The 15,778-nt window shown below is 43.5% G+C and overlaps 1 long non-coding RNA gene across 7 annotated transcripts in view; it reads left to right on the top strand.

The window, feature by feature from the left end:
* LOC150039216 (uncharacterized) overlaps positions 1–15,778 on the top strand; it is a 37,963-nt gene that overhangs the window by 15,778 nt on the left and 6,407 nt on the right. For 3 of the 7 annotated variants that reach the window (XR_016534475.1, XR_016534474.1, XR_016534469.1), the window contains 2 exons: positions 3,212–3,256; positions 3,991–4,121. The exons of 1 other annotated variant lie outside the window; for it this stretch is intronic. This is a non-coding gene — a long non-coding RNA (uncharacterized LOC150039216). Of the gene's footprint in view, positions 1–3,211; positions 3,257–3,990; positions 4,122–15,778 lie in introns of those variants that run through there. 3 more of the 7 variants (XR_016534473.1, XR_016534471.1, XR_016534472.1) reach the window with 1 other exon arrangement.

The raw sequence follows: 15,778 nt of genomic DNA, 5'->3' as shown, positions 1-15,778 counted from the left end.
GTTTGCTCCTTTGTTTCTTAGGGCCTTCTCACTTCAGTGGCTTGTGACTTCCATAGATCCATTGTGGCAATCTTACCAAGCATTGTGTTTGCTAGTAGTTGATTTCACAACAGACCATAAGCACTTACCCTTTGTCCTCTTCAGTTGTTTTCCATTTGTTTTTGTTGTATGGGAACTCAGTGAAAAACAGAGAAGCCAGATTTTGAGAGGCAGATTTGGGAGTCTTTATTGGAGAGCCAGTGACTGTAGGGAGACTTCTGTCTCCAAGACGTGCAGCCCAGCACAGAGCTTACACAAAGCTTTTAAAGACAAAAACCACATGACTTGGGTATGGAGCAGTCATTCACTGGAGCCAATCTTCCCTAAAGCCAAACAGCATGACATCTCCATATTCTCTGAAGACAAGCTCTCCTTAAATTGGCTTGTTTCACTTTGAAGGTTTTGTAGCTGGATGAAAAGCTCTTATCACCCAGCTAGGTGTCAGGACGGCTGGAAGAACAAGGTGATGGTGTGTAGACCCAGTCTCCTTATTTAATTTTCACATTTGAAACTATTTGCATGCTGGTGGTTATGGGCTGTTATATATCCTGTATATTCTTATCATATTCCAAAATGATTTAACACAAATGACAAGTCAACTCAACAATGCTCATGTCCAGTTGAGGAAGTGGCAATAGCTGTTAACAAGCTGTTTTCACCATTAACAAATTCAACACATACATAAGAAAAGAATCTGGAAGTAATTATGGAAGAAATCGTACATCTTTCCATAGTGGATTGTCCACAGTAGTGTACCCTTGGACTTGAGTGTGTTTGGTATGGGCACTGCCACTTGAGATCCATCTGTAGCTCCTCCTCCACAGCACTTGGGTACTGAGATGGCAATTCAGAGCCCTGTAATAGACAAAGCCCTCAAGATAGAGTCATTATTCCACACGTGCTTGATTCCTCAATGATCCCCTTCGTGCTTCCCCATAATTTGATCTTGAGCATCCTGCTGTCTAACATCTAAAATAGTTTCTCCTCTTATGCCTGAAGCCAGGGGAAACAATTTTGAAGGAAACTCAGGGTAGACATGTGTCAGCATACAAATCCAATTCTTCAGCAAAATGGTGCCTGGAAGTATGGGGCCTGATTTTAGTGCATCAGCCATGAGGTAGAAGGTAGAATATCTGCAATGCCCTAGGCCAGAAGATATAGTGGTAGAGTACAGGCACATGTGCACACACACAAATACCTCAGGATTCTAGCCTTTCCCATGTTGCACCACATCATCTCCTGTCTATGTCTGGCTGGTGTGTAACTCCGGGCTCTGCGCCCTGTTCATCTGTCTCTGTTTTTGATGTGGTGCCACACCTACGGGAAACTCTATACCTTCTGGCTAGTGTCTTCCCCTTCTGGAGATGTGTGAATCAGGAATTTGACACTCAGCTGGGGAGAGCTGGGGCACACTGGGATGCCTTCCATCGACTTCCCCATTCCCTCTTTGACCTCAAGAATCATATGTCCTTGTAGACTCCCTCTGTGTCCTTACTGGATTCCATATACATCCTCACCACACTCATTTTCCTTAGCCTCACCCTATATGGCTGTAGGTTCATTGCTTTTGAGCTAATGTGATTCTCTGCTAGGAAAATCCTAGATGTATACTAATAATTACAAATGAGGGAAACCATGCAGCCTAGGTTTCTTTGAGTTGGCTTACTTCACTTAATATGATTTTTTCCAAGTCTTTCAACTTCCTTAAAAAATGGGGTGATGTCATTCTTCCTGATGGCAGCATTGAATTCCATTGTGTATACATACCACAATGTCTTGATCCAGTCTTCCACTGAGGGACATCTGGATTGGTTCCATATCTTAGGTATGGTAAGTAATGCTGCAATGAACATGGTGGTGCTACTAGCTTTAACATGTACTTTTTATGGACATTTGGGAAAATGCCCAGGAGTGGAATTGCTAGGTGATAGGGGAGCTGTACATTAAGCCTTTTGAGGAATTGCCACACTGTTTTCCAGAGTGGTTGAACAAGTTTACAGACCTACTCACAATGCAGTAGACATCACTTCTGAACACATCTCTACCGGCAACTGTTACTATTCGATTTCTTGATAGCGGCCATTCTATCTGATGTGAGGTGGAATCTCAAAGTTGTTTGGATTTAGCTTTCCTTTCTTTCTTTTTTTGCTACTACTGGGCTTGAGCTCAGGGCATAGAACTATCCTTTGGACTCTCTCAAGTCTAGCACTCTTACTACTTGAGCCTCAGCACCACTTTCTATGTATGTAGTACCGAGGAATCAAACCAAGGTCCTTGTGCATGCTAGGCAAGCACTCTACCACTAGGCCAATTTCCTGGGCCCTACATTTCTTTTATGGCAAGAGATGTTGAGGATTTCTTCATGTGTCTATTGGCCATTCTTATTTCCTCTTCTGAGAAGTTTCTCTTTAAATCTTTAACCCACCTTTAAATGGGATCCTTGGGGTTTTATTTTTTTTGAGGATTTGTTTTTAAGGGAGTCAATATTTTGAGCCATTAGTATATTTTTGATATGAGGTCCTTGTCTACTGTATGCCTAGTGAAGTCCTCCCACTCTCTGAGCTTTCTATTTGACTTGCTAGCTATATGTTTTGCACACAGAACCAAACCAGTTACTACAGTCCTATTTGTTCAAACATTCTTTATTATGTTGTGATTCTGGGCCTTTATTAACCTGTGCTAAGGAGCCCTAGTGTGTCTCTTATTTATTCCTGTAAAGTTTCCAGGGTAGACACCCTTTACCTCAAGGTCTTCGAGCCATTGGGAATTAATTCTGGTGCAGGGTGATATATAAGGGTCCAATTTTGGCTTTGTACAGGTGCTTAATCAATTCTGCCAGCACCATTTGTTGACCAGGATATCTTTCTTCCATTCATATTTTTGCTCTCTTATCACAGATTAGGTGGCATTAATTTCTGGGTCTTCAGTTCTATTCCCTTGGTCCTCTGGCTGGTTCTGGTACCAGTGCCATGTTGTTTTGATTATTATAGCTCTGTAATGGAGTCTGAAGTTTGGTATTGATATTCCTCCATCACCAATCATTCAGTCTTTCAGCTCTTTGTACCTTCATGTTGCAGGAAAAGAAAAAAATGTAATCTAATAGAATGTAAGAAAGGGCTGCCTCCTTTCCTTGAAAATCTGTTCAGGGCACTTTCCCCAATTCTCCTTGCAGGTCCTGGAGACTGCTACCCACCTAGGAAAAGAGAAAGGTCATGTGGTAGGTATTCTTGTGACCAACATTCTTCTTCCCATCTTTCTCCTTCACCAACCAAGGTGTTCAAAAGTCATTGTAAAGAAAACAGGAAGGAGAGTAGTAATGTAAAGAAATGGAGGGAAGTTAATAAAGGATGCCTTCGGAAAGGAAGCAGGGAAGAAAGGATTTGGGAAGTAAGAATTGGCTTAAAAGGTTGTTCCCAAGTAGAGAAAGGAGGAAATGAAGACTACTGGATTGAGTAAGGAGCAGCTGGTATGAGTATGTCTTGATTTGAGAAGGTAGAGCTTATTAGTAAAGTTAGTGAAGATGGTATGCAAGAAGAGGAAAAAGGGAGTTTCCACACACCCCTCCATAGAACTACTGCTGCCACAAGTTTCCCCCCAGAGGAAGCTGGGGAGAACTGGTCAGGTAAGAGGGGATGTTACATCCCATTCAGAGTCAGTTAGTGCTTCCCATTTCAAAATTAACCAGAGCCCAGATATCAAAAGTACAGACTTCATGAGCATGCCTATCTAATACTCATTCCTATCTGTCTTTTAACTGGGAAGGAACACATATCTACCACCCATTAGTTCTATTTATACTGAGTCTACCATCCATATTCTTTACTCCAGAACATGACCAAGACCTCCCACCAGGCCATTCCCATTCTAATCCAGTCACAGATTCTCACAGGTTATTCTTAGATAGCCCTTGGCAAGATTGTCATTTTCACCATATTGATTCTTCAAATCCAGGAGGAAATCAAAGCAGAATTAAATGAATTGGAGTCTAAAAGAACTATAGAAAGAATCAACAAAACAAGGAGTTGGGTCTTTGGCAAAAATTAACAAAATTGACAGCCTGTGGAAGAGGAAGGCGTCCCCGGAGTCCCCGGACTCGGCCAAGGGCGCGCTGAAGCTGGGCGAGGAACAGCAGAGACAGCAGTGGCTGGCCAACCAGATTGAGGCCCTGAAGCTCATCAAGTCAGCTGGGGGCTTTGCGGGGCCAGGCCACGTGGCCGCCGCCGCCACCGCTCCCACCGCCCCTGGGACCCCATTCCAACCGGACCACCCCGCCGGAGTCAGCCCCCCAGAACGGGCCGTCCCCTATGGCCGTGCTCATGTCGGTGGCAGACACTCTGGGCAAGGCGCACTTGCCCAAGAACGGCAGCTCCTTGTACTCTACCACCGAGTCTGCCTGGCGCAACAGCAGCAGCCCCATGTCTCCAGCCTCCGTGCGCCGCTTGGCTTCACGTAACGGGGACCTGAATTTACAGGTGGCGCCCCCACCACCTAATGCCCACCCGGGCATGGACCAAGTGCACCCCCAAAACATTCCGGATTCCCCCATGGCCAACAGCGGACCCCTCTGCTGTACCATTTGCCACGAACGTTTGGAGGACACGCATTTCGTCCAGTGCCCCTCCGTCCCTAGCCACAAGTTCTGCTTCCCTTGTTCTAGAGAAAGTATCAAGGCCCAGGGGGCCACTGGCGAGGTGTATTGTCCCAGCGGAGAGAAATGCCCCCTAGTTGGGTCGAATGTACCTTGGGCCTTCATGCAGGGCGAAATCGCTACTATCCTAGCTGGGGATGCTAAAGTGAAAAAGGAGAGAGACCCTTGAACCCTAAGGCCACCACCTGCTTTGCCCTAGTTCCTCTCCCATCCAGAGGGACTCACCCCCCCACCCCTCCCCTTCCCATTCTCCACCCCTCCAAGATGTAGAATTGTGAATATAACAAACTGCAAAAAGTTAGTCTTATGTATAGACATTATTTTCGTCGTATGTTTCTATATTTTGGAACAAAGGTATGTAACTTCTTCCTTTGAAGGATAAGCTGGTTTGTGTTAAGCAGTATAATATGAGTTGGGTTATTCGCATCATAATCGTTAGCATTTACTTGGTGGCAGAATGTTTGCCTAGGTACAGAATTAATAGCCCTTAGCAACCACTGCTGCTGGTGTGTATTTTTGTAAATGTTATGCACTCTGAAAGGAAAAACACACACACACACATGAAAGGAAAGTCTTTTTTCTTGTTTTGCCAAGGCGAGTGTTGTTGCCTAAAAAAAAAATAATAATATTAATGATGATCCTATAAAATGGTGAAAGCTTCTTTCTAAACAGCCCCAAGTGTTGAGGTCCTCACTTAATTTTGTGTTCTGTTCTGTTTTGTTTTCCTGTTTCGTTTGCAAAATGGTGAAGGGGGATGTTGGGGGAGGGCTGGGGTGTTTTTTTGTTGCAAGTTTATGAAGGGGGAAATGTTTTGGTTTGTTTCTACTGACCTGAATGTGTTGGATCTTCACTTGTTGTTTTGTTTTTTGCTTTATTGATGCACGGATGTTTTGAACAGTAGAGCCAAATGCTAGACATGGAGAATCTGCTCTGTTCGTCCTTTATACATTTCTGTAGTTAACAGAACACTGTAATGTGCCTTGGAGCTTAGTAACTTGTAATAAATTCAATTGATATTAAAAAAAAAAGAAAAAAGTGGCCTTGAAAAAGCCCCAAAACAGTGGACAGGCCTGAGTTTAACCCCCAGGACTGGCAAAATAAAAAGAACGATTTTAACAAAGAGAAATTCAGATAAAAAAATAGAAGAGTGAATGTGATAATATTAGCAGATGTGTCATTTATATACATGTATATATAGTAGTATCTTCAAAATTAGTGGAAGTTCTTCAGGGCAAAGGAAAATGCTATTAGAACAAAGATCTGGCAAAGAAGAATGTACAAAATGATTTAAATACTAAAGTCCTTTGTTATGCTCATCTCTTCTCACACATCAATATTCTCAGCAATACAGGAGTAATTACAATCTCTGAAGAGAAAATCCTTAAGGATATCAGCTGCATATAGGATGGGAGGAATCCAGAGTATTCTAAGACACCTGCATTAACTCTGAAATAGGACAACGTTATATGAAAGTGGACTTAGAACTCAGGTATCTAAAATTCTACATACTAGGAAGGTGTATTAGGAATGAATTAGAGGCTACTCTGGGCCACTTGGCAACATGCTGTGTCCAAATAAAGCAAGGAAAACAAAAAGCTAGGCATAGGTGGGTCATATATGTAATCCTAGATCTCAAGATGTTCATATCCAAAAATCATGGTTTGAGGCCAACCTAGAGATTCCATGATACTTGCTCCAATAAGCCAATTTAAAAAATGGAACTGGAGATATGGTTCAAGTGGCAAAGCAATAGTCTTGAGCAAAAAGAGCTCAAGGACAGCACTCAGACTCTGAGTTCAAGCCTCAAGACCAGCAATAAAAATGAATGCATGAATGAATAAATAAACAAAGCAGAATAGCTAGAGGATATAGCTCAGAACTAGAAGGCATATCTAATAAGCACAAACCCTTGGCTTCAACCTCCAATGAATACTTCCCCAAACGATAACTTTACATTCAATGTAAATAAATCCTTGTAAAATCTAGGAGAGTAAAATTAGGAGACAGATGTATTTGATATCCAAACAAATAAGATGAATATAGAGAGTGCAAAAATAAATGGAAAGGCAGAAATGGGAAACATTATGCAAGTGAAAACTCTGATGAGTAGAAAAGTTTACCAATACTACTAAAAATCGAGTATCACTTCGACTTTGTGTAAATATGTGAAGAAGCACAGTGTACTAAAAACCAATACCAAACTGTTGTCTACAGGAAAACTCTTTTAAATTTAATATATTTTAGCATAAAAGAGATGGATTGGAAGAGTAAATACTGGCCAAAGAATTAAAATGTTCAGTGATAGCCAGGCACTCCTTACTCACATCTGTTAATCTTTTGAATTCAGATGGCTGAAAACTGAGGATCAGAGTTCCAAGCCAGTTTTTGAAGAAAAGTACAAGAGATTCTTATCTCGAATTAAACACCTGAAGTAGAAAATGGAACAATGGCTGAAGCGGTACAGTGTCAGACTTATAGTGGAAAAAATTAAAAAGTCAGAATTAGAGCCTAGGCCTGAGTTCAAGCTCCTGGAACCACCCCACAAAAGAAAGGAAAGAAGGAAGGAATTAAGGAAGGAAGGAAGGAAGGAAGGAAGGAAGGAAGGAAGGAAGGAAGGAAGGAAGGAAGAGAGGGAGGAAGGAAGGAAAGAACAGAAGGAAGGAAGGAAGGAAGCAAGCTAGCAAGCATGCTGCAATGTAAGATTCAGTGAAAAAGGAAGGATGCAATGAAAGTAATAAAATAGCATGTTGAATTCTCTGTGTGTGTGTGTGTGTGTGTGTGTGTGTGTGTGTGTGTGTATAGCTAGGATGACAGACTGCATCTCTGCCAAATTTAAAGATAAAAAGCCTTTTAGGCTGGGCACGGTGGCTCAAGCCTGTAATCCTAGCAACTCAGAGATTTTAATATGAGGATCGCAGTTCCTTTATTGCCATCCTGGGCAATAAAGTCCATGAGACGCTTATCTCCAAAATTAACCACCACAAAACCAGAAGTGGTGTTGTGGTCAAGTGATAGAACACTAGCCTTCAGCTGAAGTGCTCAGGAACAGTACCCAGGCCCAGAGTTCAATCCCCAGGACCAAGAACCACAGCCTTTTAAACAAGCCATGTGGAATTGGCTCATGCCTGGCATCCTTGCTGAAAGGAGGCTGAGATTGGAGGATGACAGTTCCAACTCATCCTGGGAAAGTGAAGTCCTTGAGACTTGAAGTCTTGAGCCCCTGGTGCTCACACACACATGGATGCCTGGGGAAAAAATCTGATGTATCCCTAAGCTGAGTTCGAACGCCCCAAGAGCTAAAGCTTGAACTGATAGAGGTGTTTTACTAGATTCTTTCCCTGGAAGTCAACTCAGTCAGGGCAACACATCTGGTGACTCAGGCCTCCAGGAAGGGAAGGGGGTGGGGCTATGCTAGGCAAAGAGAGAGAGAGAGAGAGAGAGAGAGAGAGAGAGAGTGTGTCGCAAAGATTGTTTCTGATTGGCTGAGGGGAAGAGCGGCTTCAGGAGCTGACCAATGAGAAGCGTCCTTGGTAGGAGGGTCCTGGCGAGGGCGGTGGGGCTGTGTCTCCCAAAGGCGCCAGTTTTATTCCCTCTCTGCTGCCCCGAGGCCCAGGAGGTCACAGCCTGGGCTCTGCTGTCCGGAAGCTGAGCTGCGATCCTGAGCGCGGCCTCTCGGGCTCTTCCCTGGACGCCAGCACCCTCCACCCCGGGCCTCGGCCCTGCTGCTGACGTTTCTCCGGGTTAGACTCCCGCAGAAGTCACGGCCGGGGCTGGTTTCAGAGCCGCCTGTGGGTGTGTGGGGTGCAGTGCCTGTGGATCTCCACAAGGACAGCGGGGTGCGCGGGGAGCGGGAAGTGGTGAGTGCAGACGCCGGTCCGCGGTCAGGATCCTGGGCAGGGTGGGGAGCGGATCCGGAAGGCAGGGCCTCAGCTGGGTCTGGTAGGCCCTAGGGGCCTGGTAGTGAAGAGCTCCTCCAGGTAGTGAAGGGCTCCTCAGCCCTCCAAGGCCTGGAGAAGGGCTGGGGCGGGGCGGGGCTGGCAGCGGGCACCTGAGTCCTAGGAGTCCTGCCACCCGGTCCTGGCCATCCTGTCTGCTCCAGAGGAGGTGAAGTCACCACAGGCTGGGGCTTTTCCATCCTGGAAAAGACTCCTGGTGTAATGGTGGAGAGAATTGATGATTCATTGGTGACATCTGAATTTCCACCTGTCTCCCACATTGCCACCATCCTTGGAAAGGGGGATCCATATGCACCCACGTGGTGGCGGTGGATGTTGGGGAGATCTGTTGTCCTCTCTGACCTGTACGGATTTCAGACTTGTTTTATGATATTGGTTGTGTGTGTGTGTGTGTGTGTGTGTGTGTGTGTGTGTGTGCTCACACGCGCAGGTGTGGGCGCTAAATTCGGGGCCTGACTATTGCCCCTGAGCTTTTTCACTCAGGCTGGTGCTCTACCACTTGTGCCACAGCTGCCCTTCCTGCTTTCTGGTGGATAATTGGAGATAAGAGTCTCACTGATGTTCCTGCCTAATCTAGCTTTGAACCAGAAACTACACATGTCATCCTCCGGGGTAGCTAGCATTGCAGCCTGTGTCCCTGGCAACAAGCTAGATGTTGACTTTTGATTATCAGGGGTTTTTTATTGTGATTAATAAGGGTTACATTATATTCACCAGATAAAAGGTGCATAACTTCACAAACACTGATAGTCTTTCTCATGACATGGTCCCCATTTCCCTTCCAACCCCCCCATCTTGATTTCCCCTCTTCCCTATCCAATTTCAAATAACCAATTAAGCACATATAAAATATATCAGATAACAAGGTGAAATATTGTAATAATAAGAGATAACCAAGGGATGGCAAAAGAGATGAGTTCCTGGTGTAGGTCTGCCAGGTCCAAGCCCCTAGCCCTGCCTCTAGGAATTCATGCAGACCTCTACCTGAGGGTGGGTGGGGCCTCACCTCTTAAGAGTTTTCAGGAATTTCCTATCCTTCACCACAATTCTAAGGTGCTAACTTTGGACAAAGTTTTACAGCTTACTGGTCATAAGCTACATCTATGTCATACTTATAGTTCTCATCCATGACTCTTTTGGAACCCACCAAACTTCAGTGGACTGACTGCTTTTATTCACCTCAAATATCTTTCCTTTTAGATAGAAAACAGTCAAACCTTAATTTCCACCAGGTGTGTGAGGATGTTTGTGGGTGTTGAATGAACCTAGAATTGTAACATATACAGAAACATGTTTCCAGAATGAAGGGTTAAGAAGAAAAGAGGGGTTAGCAAGTAGGAACCAATAATCAGAAAGCCCAAGTTAGAACACTGAACCACTTTGTCTCTTGATGCCAACTTTGAAGGAGAAATGGGAGAAAGAAAGACAAAATTGTAAGGATAAACAGATTCTTTTCCTCAATGATTTACTTATATAGATTATTAGTCCTGTTTCTATATACATAATATGTCAAACTCAACTACCATGAAATTTCTAAAATGGACTCATTTTTGTTTTGTTTTGTTTTCCTTTTTAGAAAAAAAGAAGGTAAAGATCACATACTTTTCTTCCACTTTCTTCATTTCAATTTTTTTTTTGTCAGTCCTGGCCTTAAGCTCAGGCCTGAGCACTGTCCTTGGAATTTTCTCAAGGCTAGAGCTCTACCACTTGAGCCTCAGCACCACTTCCGGCTCTTTCTGAGTATGTGGTACCAAGTAATTGAACCCGGGTCTTGGTGCATGCTAGGCAAGCACTCTACCACTAGGCCAAACTCCCGGCCCATTTCAAATTCTTAACTGAAACATTACATGTAACAATAGCTGGTCCTAACTTCTATAAAAGGCTATAACAGTGGCAGGGAATTTGGCCTAGTGGTAGAGTGCTTGCCTAGCATGCAGGAAGACCCAGGCTGGATTCCGCAGTACTACATTCACAGAAAAAAGCCGGAGGTGGTGATGAAGCTCAAGTAACAGAACTCTAGCCTTGAGAAAGTCCAAGGACAGTGCTCAGTCACTGAGCTCAAGCTCAGAACTGGCAAAAAAAAAAAGACTAAATCACATTAAGTTTCTTTGCCAACATAGACAGTTACAACAATTCTTTTATAGTTGCCTTAAACATAGGCATGAGAAAAACTTAGTGAAGGAATTGAAAAGAAAAAGGAAAACCATAGAGAAAAGAAATGGATGATAAATGTAACAAATAATTTTGAAACACTCAGATCTGAGAGTCAACTATTTAAAAAGCCCCAAAGGACAGAGTTAACACAATCTATTGTTCTAGTCAGCAAAATAAGACAGAAATCTCACACGTAAGAAATACTGTTTTGCATATGCATTTCAGAAGTTTCTGTTAGGAAGTGAGTGGAAGATAGAGATTTTCTTATTCAGGACTTGAGAGCATAGAATAAAGAAACAGATTTCTTATAATCGATTACTTCAAGCTGAATGTGCATGAGATTATGAACATGTGCAGTATCACTGTCGGTGAATGTAAGACCATGCTCACTCTTTCTAATGTAATCTTTCTCTCTATCCACATTGGCCAAAAGATGAATTACGTAGACATTCTTTTTACGTTGTAAACACATCTTGTCTAGCCAGCACTCTAGTGGTAGAGTGCTTGCCTAGCATGCATGAAGCCCTGGGTTCAATTCCTCAGTGCAACATACATGGAAAAAGTCAGAAGTGGTACTGTGGCTTAAGTGGCAGATTCCTAGCCCTGACCAAAAACTGTCCAAAGACAGTACCCAGGTCCTGAGTTCAAGCCCTAGGAATGGCAGACAAAAGAAAAAGGGAAAAAAAGAAAAGTAACTTGTCTATGTTGTTTCCTTGTCAGAGTAATAGTGACTTCATAGAATGAATGACAGAGTTCCTTTCTTTCCATGTAGTGGGACATTATTGATACTTCTTTTAGTCTGGAAGAATTCTATAGTGAATCTCTTCATTCCAGGGCTTTTCATTACCTTGGCACTGTTACTTCTAGCAGTGAGGGGTTCAGGTGGTCTCCCTGCAGTTTCAGTTCTCTCAGATCTCACCCATGTAGGGGGAAGGGGGCCTCCTGCTGCCATATGTGTTGCTGATTGCTTTCAGTCCCATCTAGCAGCCAGCACCCAGGGGCAGCAGATAGATCCTGAGTGCTGCTGACTCTCTTCCTTCCAAAGGCTTGGATGATTCTCCTCCAGGGATCCCAGTCCACTGATCAGAAGGCACACCACTGTCCAGCATCTTGGAGCTGCTTTCATTTATCAGCTTTCAGAGTTCCTAGAACCTGGCCCCTGTTTCACTATGGAAACACTAGGAAACACTTAGCTTTAATTTTTTAATATATAAGTATACATAGATATGTATATATATGTATATATATATTTTTTTTTTCAGAGCTGAGGACCAAACTTAAGGCCTTATACTTGCTAGGAAAGTGCCCTTCCACAGAGTCAAACTGCCAACTCCTTAAGAGGCTCTTAAGCAGGGGCTTCCAAGCTATTCCCATTGGATCTTTCAGCTCACCCAAGTCAAAACTTGTTCGTGTTTACTACTGGTTCTGGAAGCCATTTCCCCATTAGACAGTACATGTACACTGTGACAGAGTGTGCCAGACTCAGAGCTTCAGAATCGAACCTGGGCCTTGTTGGATGCTAGACAAGCACTCAACCACTGGGCAAAACTCCCAGCTGTAATATTTATTTGCTGTTTTTTCTTGCCAGTCCTGGTGCTTGAACTCAGGGCCTGGCACTGTCCTTGGGCTTTTTCAAGGCCAACACTCTACCACTTGAACCACAGCACCACTTCTGGCTTTTTCTGTTTATGTGGTAATGAGAAATCAAACCCAGGGCTTCGTGCATGCTAGGCAAGTACTCTGCCACTAGGCCATGCTCCCTTTCTTTCTTCCTTTCTGCAATGCAAATCCTGGGTCTTCGATGCAGGGCAGTGTTCCTTGTTTTTTTTTCACTCAAAGCTGATTCTCTACCACTTATTCCTCCCACTTCCAGATTTTTGCTGGTCAATTGAAAATCAGAGTCTCACGGACTGGCCTGTTTACCCTGGACTTGTGACATGATCCTCACATGTCAGTCTCCCGAGTAACTAGGATTTTAGGCATGATCTACTAACCCCAGCCCCATGAATCCGTTTAGCCATGTCTTCTTCAGACACTGTGCTGAGGTCTCTTAAGACTCCTGGAACTGAGATTGCTCCTGTTTTCAATAGCTTCAAGTACTTAAGTCTTGGACAGAAGGCCCTCTTCCAAGATAATGCTTTCTTCAGCTTTCTGCAATATGAGAAGCTAGATTGTCTTATCCTTTGCTGATGTGTCATGTGTCCCATGCTGGGAGAGTCACTACCCTGCCAGGTCCAAACACTGTAATTAGGCTCTGAATAGAAGTCACTTCATTAACTAGGTCTGTCACCATATTACCTTGTGATGAGGATGGGGCCTCTAGACTCACTTCCCGTGCAGCCAGGGCTAGAGCTGCAATCTCTTACTTTCTACTGTCACATTCCTGTGTACATGCTCTCCCTTGTCATGTCTGCTTTTCATAGGTCCTGGAGCCCTTGCTTTCCCCTTAGAACTTTTTTTTTTATTTTGTCGGTAGTGAAGCTTAACCTGAGCTTTTCCACTCAAGGATATTCTTTAAGTCATAGCTTCCCTTCAGGCATTTTTGGTGATTAATTGGAGATCGAGTCTCACAGAGTTTCTTTCCCTGCCTGACTTGGAACTGTGATCCTCAGATCTCAGCCTTCTGGTAGCTTGGTTATAGCTATGAGGTGGTAGCACCTGGCCTTCTATTTTTAATTGTATCTCTGTATGATTACACACTGAACACTATTCTTTTACTTTTGACCCTTGAAAGTTCCAAAAGCAAATGCTGAAGTTGTTCCAGATGAAATCCTAGGATCTTTTTTGCCTTTGTAGGTTTCACACATGTATGAGGTTAGAGACAGCCTGCTTCCTCATTTATTAAGGTGGTCCTGATGTGGGGGCCATTTAAGATGACTTTTCAAAACACATATATATGCGAGAGAAACAAATCCACATTACATTTTCTGGATATTAAAAAGATAGCACATGTTTCACAGGACTACAGTCATTTACCACAGTGAGACCAAAGGAGGACATTTTTAGGAGAGGAACATGAAGGGGCAATGCCTCTGTGCATCAGATCATATAAAATAATGCTTATCTAAATGAACTCCAGCATGTGGAAATGGGGATTCTTTTTCTTTCTTGTTGTTTTCTTTTCATCTTCTTTCTTTGTGTATATATGTCTTTACCAGGTTAAGGAGAAACAGAAATGGCCAGGCAAACAGTGAATAAATGTAACAGTGGTATGTTTAACTATAATGAAAATGAACTAAGAACTTGTGGATTGGGATGAAAAGGCAAGGGATAACATTGTCCAAAAAGAAATGTATTTAGTCCTTGACTGATATAACCATGGTCTCCTGTACATCACCTTTACAATAATAACATTTTAAGAAGATGGCATATAGAGCCTGGACTTTAGCTTAGTGGTAGAATGCTTGTCTAGCATGCACAAAGTCTGGGGTTCAATTCCTTGGTATCACTAAATATAAAAAAACTTGAAGTGGTGCTGTGGCTGAAGTGGTACAGCTGTAGCCTTGAAAAAGTCCAAGGACAGTGCTCAGGCACTGAGTTCAAACCCCAGGACTGGCCAAATTAAAAAAACGTGGCATATGTCCCGATGCCAATGGCTCAGATCTTTAATTTTAGCCAATCAAGTTAGTAAAGTGTGCATCATTTTCAATTTTATTCGTGCATAACATTTTACTTTGTGATTGTGAGTCAGTCCCAGGGAAATTTGTTTATATGTACAAAATTATCTTGACTAGCTAGTCATTCCTGTGTATTTGGTTTTTTTCTTTTATTTATTTATTTTGCCAATCCTTGGCTTGATCTCAGGGCCTGAGCACTGTCCTTGGCTATAGCTCTTCTACCACTTGAGCCTCACCACCATTTCTGGCTTTTTTCTATGTACGTGGTAGTGAGGAATTGAACCCTGGTTTCGTGCATGCTAGGCCAGCACTCTACCACTAGGCCAAACTCCTGCCCCGACCTTGTGTATTTTTATATAGTTTCATTCATTAGTGTACTGAACATATTAATCCTTTGTTTTGACTTGTATTGCACCCAATTTTCTTTTGTCTCCCTTAGTTTACACATATTGAACTACTCCATGTGTTGGGTAATATTATTACAGACAAGGTTTTATTGGCTACAATACTTTGTGACGAAAGTGTTGGGACATAAGTCTGGAGCTGGGCCAGATGTCCATTAGCTCATTTCTGTGATCCTATCTACTCAAAAGACGGAAATCTAAGGACTAGAGTTCAAAGCTAGCCTAAGTAGGAAAGTTTATGGGTTTCCTTTCACCACTTAACTAAAACATGACTAGAGGCTGTGCTGTAGCTCATGAGGTAAAGCACTCACCTTGAGGAAAAAAGCTACATGACAGTGTTCAGGCTGTGAGTTGAAGCCCTGACAAAAATATACCAGTCTAAAACAAATTATTTAGCCCTTGCTGACCTTGAACTTCAGATTGTGCTACATCATCCTCTCTATGCTTTAAATTTTAGGCCTTTGCCATTATGTAGGGGAAAGTGTTCTACTTTTAGCTTTCCTGTTTCAAGACAATGTAATTATTGTCTCTGATACAAAGAAATGCAGTACATGTTTCCCGATAGATACCAGATTGCCAAAAATGTCTGATTGTAGACTTGGTCTTACTGTGTGCTATCTACTGTGTCCTGAATGAATTTATGTTTTATCCTAGTAAGGATTCATGAAAAGTGATCGTTGTGACAAGATCGGAACAATACTGGATACAAATATCCCAAGGAGCCGGAGGAGGACCTGGAGCGCCATACAGAACCGGCTCTGGCTGGAATCGCAGTAGGAGTTGAAGATGGCGTCGATGATGTCAAGGCAGGGCACCCGGAGCGCCACCTCGAGCGCTGTCCACATCTGCTGAGGGGCCATCCGCACCTGCTGCTGCAGAGCCCCTCCGCCACCCAGAGCCGCTGCCACACCGCGGCCGGGAGGGGCGGGGCTCGGGCGGCGGCTCCGCCCGACACTGACG

Source organism: Megascapheus bottae, unplaced genomic scaffold, assembly GCF_031878675.1.
Source record: "Megascapheus bottae isolate mThoBot1 unplaced genomic scaffold, mThoBot2.hap1 HAP1_SCAFFOLD_77, whole genome shotgun sequence".
Lineage (NCBI taxonomy): Eukaryota > Metazoa > Chordata > Mammalia > Rodentia > Geomyidae > Megascapheus > Megascapheus bottae.
The sequence above is the reverse complement of the archived record's forward strand: the minus strand, read 5'-3'. Positions and strand labels throughout refer to the sequence as shown.